This window comes from Sardina pilchardus, chromosome 13 (genome assembly GCF_963854185.1).
Source record: "Sardina pilchardus chromosome 13, fSarPil1.1, whole genome shotgun sequence".
Classification (NCBI taxonomy): Eukaryota; Metazoa; Chordata; class Actinopteri; order Clupeiformes; family Clupeidae; genus Sardina; species Sardina pilchardus.
The window spans coordinates 16889768-16897267 of NC_085006.1; the positions used below are offsets into that span (position 1 = coordinate 16889768).

The following is a 7500-nucleotide window of genomic DNA, read 5'->3' on the forward strand; positions in this document are numbered from 1 at the left end:
TCTGGTGTGTTTGATCTAAAGTGACATAGAGCCGTGCATTGAGTGCATTCATTTATCAGAGCGGGGTCTCTGGGGGTGTTCGGCCCGGCGCAGGCCTGCACAGTGTAACTGGTGTGAGGATGGAGCCGGGTGGAAGAGGCTGGGCATCATCCCCTGAGAACCTAAAGCGGCGACCATGATACGAATGGAAAGTGATTAACTCTGCTTCAGTAATGGCCACAGGGCTGCAAGGCGAGCTTTTCATTCTCCCACTCACCCTCTCTCTCTCTCTCTTTCTCTCTCTCTTTTTTCTCTTCGATGTAATTTTCTTTCTCTTCGTTTTAACTTTCGGAAGCACAATGGACACAAATGACTCCCAGGCAGCCAAGTCCACAATTAACACTCCTTTACAAAGAGTGGTCTCTCTGTGTGTGTGTGTGTGTGTGTGTGTGTGTGTGTGTGTGTGTGTGTGTGTGTTTGTGTGAATTTGTACTGTGCAAGTCCAGGTGTGAGTGTATGAACAGTGCATATGCGTGTGTAGGTGTGTGTCTTTGTGTGAGCAGTGCAATTTTCTGGGCATAGTGGGTTGTAACCACCAAACTGAGTCACCATGTCTGGGCCATTTTGCTCCTCTTTCTTCGTGCCCCCCCTCCTCCTCCTCCTCTCCCTCTCTCTTCTCTCTCTCATCTCCCTCTCCCTCTCTCTCTCTCCTCTCCCTCTCCCTCTCCTTTACTCTCTCTTTTCTCTCTCCTCTCTCTTCTCTCTCTCTCTCTCTCTCTTCTCTCCCTTCTCTGGTGCTCAGTGCCGTGAGCCATTGCTCATCTGTGGTGGGTGAAATTAAAGTGCTCTGCCCAACAGACTCATGCTGGCCCCTGGCAAAACCTCGCCCAAGTAAATGAGCGGTCAGTGGAGTTCGGCACGAGCCGGGGGGACACACAAGCAGAACGGGCTCTCAGATGGGACCGCACCGCACAGCAAAGGCGAGGTTTTGCTTGTCGCTTGGCCACGACACGTCCTTCATTGGTTATGTCAGTTCTGACTAGTTTCATGTGAAGACACTCACCTGCATACAGATGTAATGGGAAGAAATATAGTATACAAAGACTGTATAGTAGTACACATAGAATATAGTTCTCTTTAATGGTATGGTCTACAGAGAGGGGGGTGAGAGACAGAGAGAGAGAGAAAGAGAAAGAGAGAGAGAAATAGACAGAGACAGAGAGAAAGTGGCATACAGCTACAGTACACTTCAGACTTGCAGAACAATGTCCAGTTTAGCACCTGCATGTAGCCATCCACCGGTCTGCTCCCGACTGCCCTATCTGATGATGTGGATTACATGATACACTGTGAAATCAATAAACGGCTCGAGCAAATTATCTGATTTTCACCCAGGCTGTACTTCCCCTCCGAATCCCGAAAGGCTCCGGAGATTAAACAGGGAGGGATGGCTTCTTAGTTCACTACCACTACCACTAGATCTGTCAGCGCTGCTGCCAAGTGCCCTGCCTATCCTTTGTTCATTCAGAGCACATTTGTCATTGTTGAGCTCGCAGTAATAACAGAAAATTAATTAAAGTCTAAACCCAAGGTGAGGGGAAATGATTGAGTATTTTTTATCCTTTTTTTTGTGTTTCATTGCCTAAAAGAAAATATTATTGCAAGGAAACCGGAGGGGGCTGGCGCAGTTTAGCTTTAATTTGTTCCGTAATGTAAAATATTTGGCATTAGCGGCACTGTTAAATGAAGTTATGTATTCAGCAATTTTAAAACTGTGATTTGTTTTGAAAATGGCTTTTTCGAGAGTAAAAAAGAAACTTGTGACTCCCATCATGAATGCACATCATATTCATGAGGCCCGTCCTTGCTGTGCCATTGAGGAAAATAAGCTGTAATCTTCACTTCACATAATTCTCATTGGAATCACTCGACGGTCCCTATGTGTCCATAGAGCTTCAATCACATGTCTGCACAAAACAGGTCTTAATCTATTACTACTGAAGTCCATTCACTGACCTTTCAGGAAAAGCATTCCTTATAGGTCAGCCGTCAGCGAGTCCATCACGTTTCATCCATCATCCATCATCAGTCCATCATTTTTCCTAATCATTTCACATGTTTCATGTAGATGAAGTTACGATTCGAGCCGTATAGACTAGACTAGACTACTGAGAAAGAGCCATGCGGCTCGAAACTTAACTTGAATGCTAATGAATTAAACTAACCGAGAGCAAGTGTGCGGACCTTTCTCTTCATTTTGAATCTTAACTTTCTGGCTCCTGCACCTTTATTTGGATGTGCGCTCTTTCTTCAACTACCGTAAATACATGTTTCATGTAGACCATCTAGTATCTCTGTATTGATCACTGAATGAACACACTGTTGGTCTTGCTCATGGCATTAGACTGATTTGTAGCTGGAACTGTGCTTTTCCTGGCCTTTGCAATGTCCTGTTTCACTCCATTGCATTTCAGTTAATACATTCACAATACGCCAAGGCCTTTAAGAGAATAGCAATTACTTTTGAATTGAATTTGAGGGTATGGCCTAATAAGCATTGAATTGGATAACCTATTAACATGAACCAAAACAGATTGGAAATCTATGCAAGCCCACACTGGAAGAGTAAAGTTTAAAGTTGATGACCATTTTAAAATGTAGAACACATTCGCATGTTAAAACAGTCAGAGAAATTAAACTCCTCTGCCTTAATGTGTAACCTTTTAAATGTCGCCTTTTCCATTTTTTAAGGCCTACGGAAGAGTTCATAGTTACATTTTCATTAAAAAATATTCTGCTCATATTCTGCCCACAGTATCTAGGTTATTTTCTTTTTACCTGTGGGGCAAATACTCCTGGAACACATTTTACATCATTAACTATCAGTTGCCCATGGCAGTGAGCTGAAGTGATAAATTATTTGATGGATATCCTCCTGTAACATTCGGAGGTTATGAACAGTGATGAACAGCTTTCATAGCTGCTTCCCTCAAATGAATGGCCCGTAGAGACCTCCGGTTTTTATGTTCTCCGTGAGCAGACCACCAACCAAATGCCGCTCCTCGTGAACGTGAACCAGACTGAAGCTCCAGAGCTCTTGTGCGTAGGTCGGCGCAGCAGTGGCTGCGGGTTTAGCTCCGACTGCTCCTCTCCGCCTCGGTTACCTGATAAGATCGCCCGGCGCACGCTATAACAGATGTGGCGCGTCCCGCCTGTCACAGCAATGGACTCGGCCACACTTCACAAGAGCATGCAGCTGTGCCATGTCTGCTTTGGTAAACACATGTGGCCAGCAGACAGATTGGATTACACTGCATTGGGTCAGCATTGGGTAATGGGTTTGTGTGTGTGTGTGTGTGTGTGTGTGTGTGTGTGTTAGAGTGTCTCTCTCTGTGTGTGTGTGTGTGTGTGTGTGTGTGTGTGTGTGTGTGTGTGTGTGTGTGTGTGTGTGTGTGTGTGTGTGTGTGTGTGTGTGTGTATGTGTGTGTGTGTACGTGTACGTGTACGTGTACGTGTGCCATCCAACTCTCTTTTTTGCCGTTGAATTGTTCCAATCCTATGACTGCTACAGGTCATATAGGTTTTGTATTTTTTTGGTTCTGTTTTTTAAGAACCCTCAAAGATATATTTTCCACATTGTCCACAAATCCTACATGCTTTGTTGCTCATTGCCATTTTATTCTGAGAAACTATTGGCCACATTGCATACTAGTGAGTTTCAGATCAAATGCATGCCCCTGTGTTGGCAGCAAAGTGTATTGAAGGGTGTTTCATACTATTGTAACCATCTATGTTGTTCACAAAGTGGTTGAGTACAATGTAGTTGAGGGGCTATTTGACTAGCATTGCTGTGTTGAAGAATAATATCTGCAGACCTTAGTTGATGACCTCGTAGAGCTTCAGGAATATCACTAACATGTTTTGAATGCTAGAAGGGTGAAGTGCAGACACGGCATTGCATCATACAAGCCCTAATAGCAATACTGGATACTGGAGCTTGGTACAGTTACCAAACTCAAGTGTAATAAAAGAACAGCACGAAGCCTTATAGATGAAATGAAATAAATGAACTACTGATTAATGCAAATGCTAATGTGTTTTTATGTATGCTGTCTATGCAGTTATTTAGTACAGTGCATTCTCTCTGTGACCTGTATGGTTGTATTCTGCGTAGTAAGCCTCCTCCTGTGGACCCACCCAAGTTAGGGTTTTCCTCCTCTCTTCCTGCATCTCATCCCAAGCAGGGTTGTCCTCCCCTCTTCCTCCATCTCATCCCAAGCAGGGTTTTCCTCCCCTCTTCCTGCATCTCATCCCAAGCAGGGTTGTCCTCCTCTCTTCCTCCATCTCGTCTCTCTCTTCAGGGCCTCATGCTGGGTGTCATGCTCTGGGTCTGTGGTGTGGGCTTCCCCTTCCTGCCGACTCCAGGCTGGTGTTTTGTGCCAGTCTATTTGGGCAATATTATACTTACAATATTATACTTACCGCAGTCCCTCCTGCTCAACTCCCGATCAGGCTCACTGATATTCTCTGCAGCCCGCACAGCTCGCTAACTTTTAATTTCCACAGTGCTAGTTTTAATATTGGAGTAGTTCAGCCAAGGTCGCCTACACGCTGTGAGGTTTGTACGCAAGACTATGAACTGGGGGGGTCTGGAGAGGGAGCCCTTGCAGCTCACTCTATAATCCACAGCATGTGGTTCATGCTAAAAGGCCTTTCCACGCTGCCACAGCCATCTCCAGAACCGTAGGGGAGGACTGGGTTTTCATATTCACCTTGAACCGCGCTCCATTCACCCTATTTGAGAGGTCTTGTCTCGAGTTTGAGAATTGATATGAGTACAGCGGAGGCTTTCCTGCCTGTGGGTGCAAATATACAGTCTGCACACAATCCGAATGGCATCAAATTTCATCATGCACACAGTCCATACGGATATGCACCGCCAAAACGTTTGTGTACTGCCTCACCAAGACAAATCTGCAACAGCAAACAAAGTGTGATTTGATTTGGGAAGGTTTCACCCCCAGCTCCTTGCAATGCTGAAGGGCCTGATATACTATGTGAAGGTGGACCCTGTCAAACAAGAGTTTAGAGTGCATGGGGCCCTCCTAAGGTTTGTCGATATGCGTGCGTGTGTGTGTGTGTGTGTGTGTGTGTGTGTGTGTGTGTGTGTGTGTGTGTGTGTGTGTGTGTGTGTGTGTGTGTGTGTGTGTGTGTGTGTGTGTGTGTGTGTGTGTGTGTGTGTGTGTGTGTGTGTGTGTGTGTGTGTGTGTGTGTGTGTGTGTGTGTGTGTGTGTGTGTGTGTGTGTGTGTGTGTGTGTGTGTGTGTGTGCGTGCGTGCGTGTGTGTGCGAGGCAGCTTCTCGAGCTTCCCCATCCCCAACACCCTGCTGTATCTTACAGGTTTTGATGGATTCATGTGAGGTTGGCTGGGTAGAGTGGCGTTGTGGTGGGTTCATGGTGGTGGGGATGTACAGTATGTGAAGAGTTGAGTGATGGTCAGGTAATTTGAACTATTCTTCTCCCACATCCTCTGGCACCCAACTGCAAGGTGTGAGGTGTTGGAGCTTTATCCATTTATCTGGATATAAGGCTGGTGGAGGGGGGGGGGGCGTGGTGAGGTGGTGGTGGTCGATAGCCTTAATAATTTATGTGTTGCTGCTATACTTCAAGGCTCCAACAAACTTCCCCAGTGCGCCTTTTAAAAATTGCTTGTCAGGTTTTCTTGATACCTGTTCAGTGGTTTCTTCCCATCTTTTATCTAAACTCTGGCTACCTGTCTGGATCCAGCTCTCTCTCTCTCTCTCTCTCTCTCTCTCTCTCATTCAGTCTCCCTCTCTCCCTCTCTCTCTTTCAGTCTCTCTTGCCCTCTCTCTTTCTCTCTCACTCTCTCTCTTTTTCAGTCTTTGTCTCTCTCTCTTTCAGTCTCTCTCTTTCTCTCTCTGGCCATAATGCTCGATGCCTTAATGCGCACCCGTGCACATTTCCCTGCCCGTATGAAAGCAGCGAAAGCACGCAAGTGGTTGTCATGGCGCCGAGCCACTATTACGCAGCGAGCTCGCCGGGCCGACAGAGGACCTGTCACTCAAAACCCGGAGAAGCCAAGCGGCTCGCTCTCCTCCCAGTGTCCTCGGTATAGTCGGCGCCGGTGACTGACGTTTTTCCATTCATACGCGTCGCCTGCCAACCCCCGCTGCTCAGAGCATAGATTACTGAAGGGAATATGAGGTAGTCATCGCCTCACTAATAGGCAGCTTGACCTTACTCGGCTATCATTAGGACAGGTTTTTTTTTTTCTAATAAGAGCCTTCGCGAGTTTCACATCCGCTCCCCCTCCCCCCACCCCACACTCACCTCACGCTTCTACTCTAAAATGACAACTCATAGCCCATGTGCCCAGTCGACCAAGGCTCACTTCCAGGGTTCTCGAGATCATTAGAGTTTCCGAAATGCCTCTCCGTTTCAGGCCATTGTGCCACAGTGGAAGGGGCCTTGTCATTGTGCTGCCCTGGGACCCTATTTTCCGTGTGACTGACTTCCCCCCCCCTTTCTCGGCCGCCGAAGGCCCCCTTCAGGTGTGTGGCGGTGGTGGCGGCGGCAACGGTGGCGGCGTTAGTCCCCGGGCAGGACCAGGCGCCAGTCAATTTCATGCTCGTTGGCTCTCAAGAATAAAATGCCATTGATTGTTGTTTACTGCGTTCCTAATGACTCTGATTGTGTGTGACTGGAGAGGGCAATTGCTGGGATGGTGGGTGGGGGAGGTTTTTTTTTTTTCGGTTGTCTTCTCCATCTCTGTCTGAGTCCCTTTCCTTCGCCCAGTTCTCCTTTATTTCTAATAGGAGGAAAAGTTTGTTCTCCATTAACTGTTCCAAAGACTTTCATTTTCTGCCCATTCTCAAGATGCAATCATTGGGTACAGAGGCGAGGAGAGGGGTGGTGTGTGTGTGTGTGTGTGTATGTGTGTGTGTGTGTGTGTTTGTGTGTGTGCGTGTGTGTGTGTGGAGGGAGTCTGACAAATTTACCTGGTGGATCTCATTTCAATCTCATTTTCGTTTTTTCCCTCCTCTCTATCCCCCCTGTGCTTTGTCCTTCACTCCTCCATCCATTCATCTCTCTCTCTCTCCCTCTCTCTCTCTCTCTCCATCTCTCCATCTTTTCACTCTGCTGGGTCTTTATCTGCCTCCTCCTCCTCTTTGTCCTTTGCTCCTCAGCTCATTCATTTCTCTGTCCCTCTGTGTCATCCTTTGCTGTATCCCGCTTCTGTTTGTCTCTCATTTGTTTCTAATCAAGTCCCTTAAACTCCTGCTCCTGCTCTCTCCCCTCCATCTTGTCCTGCCTCGGTCATCTCCTCTCCTCTTTGTGTTAGCCATTATAGCTACTTGTCCTTTTCCTGTGGTTCCTGTACTTCCTCTCCTGTCCTCTTTTCCCATCCTTTCATTTCAGACCTCTTCTCTTCTCCTCCTACTCTTCTTCTCCTCAACATCCCCCCTTCTCTTTTGCCCTCCCTCTCTCAAGAGAGGACATG

At 46.9% G+C, this 7500-nt stretch overlaps 1 protein-coding gene across 1 annotated transcript in view; it reads left to right on the plus strand.

Moving 5' to 3' along the window:
• The window catches only part of LOC134099150 (neurobeachin-like), a 303605-nt gene that overhangs the window by 63824 nt on the left and 232281 nt on the right, over window positions 1-7500 (plus strand). The gene's annotated exons all lie outside the window — the stretch shown is intronic.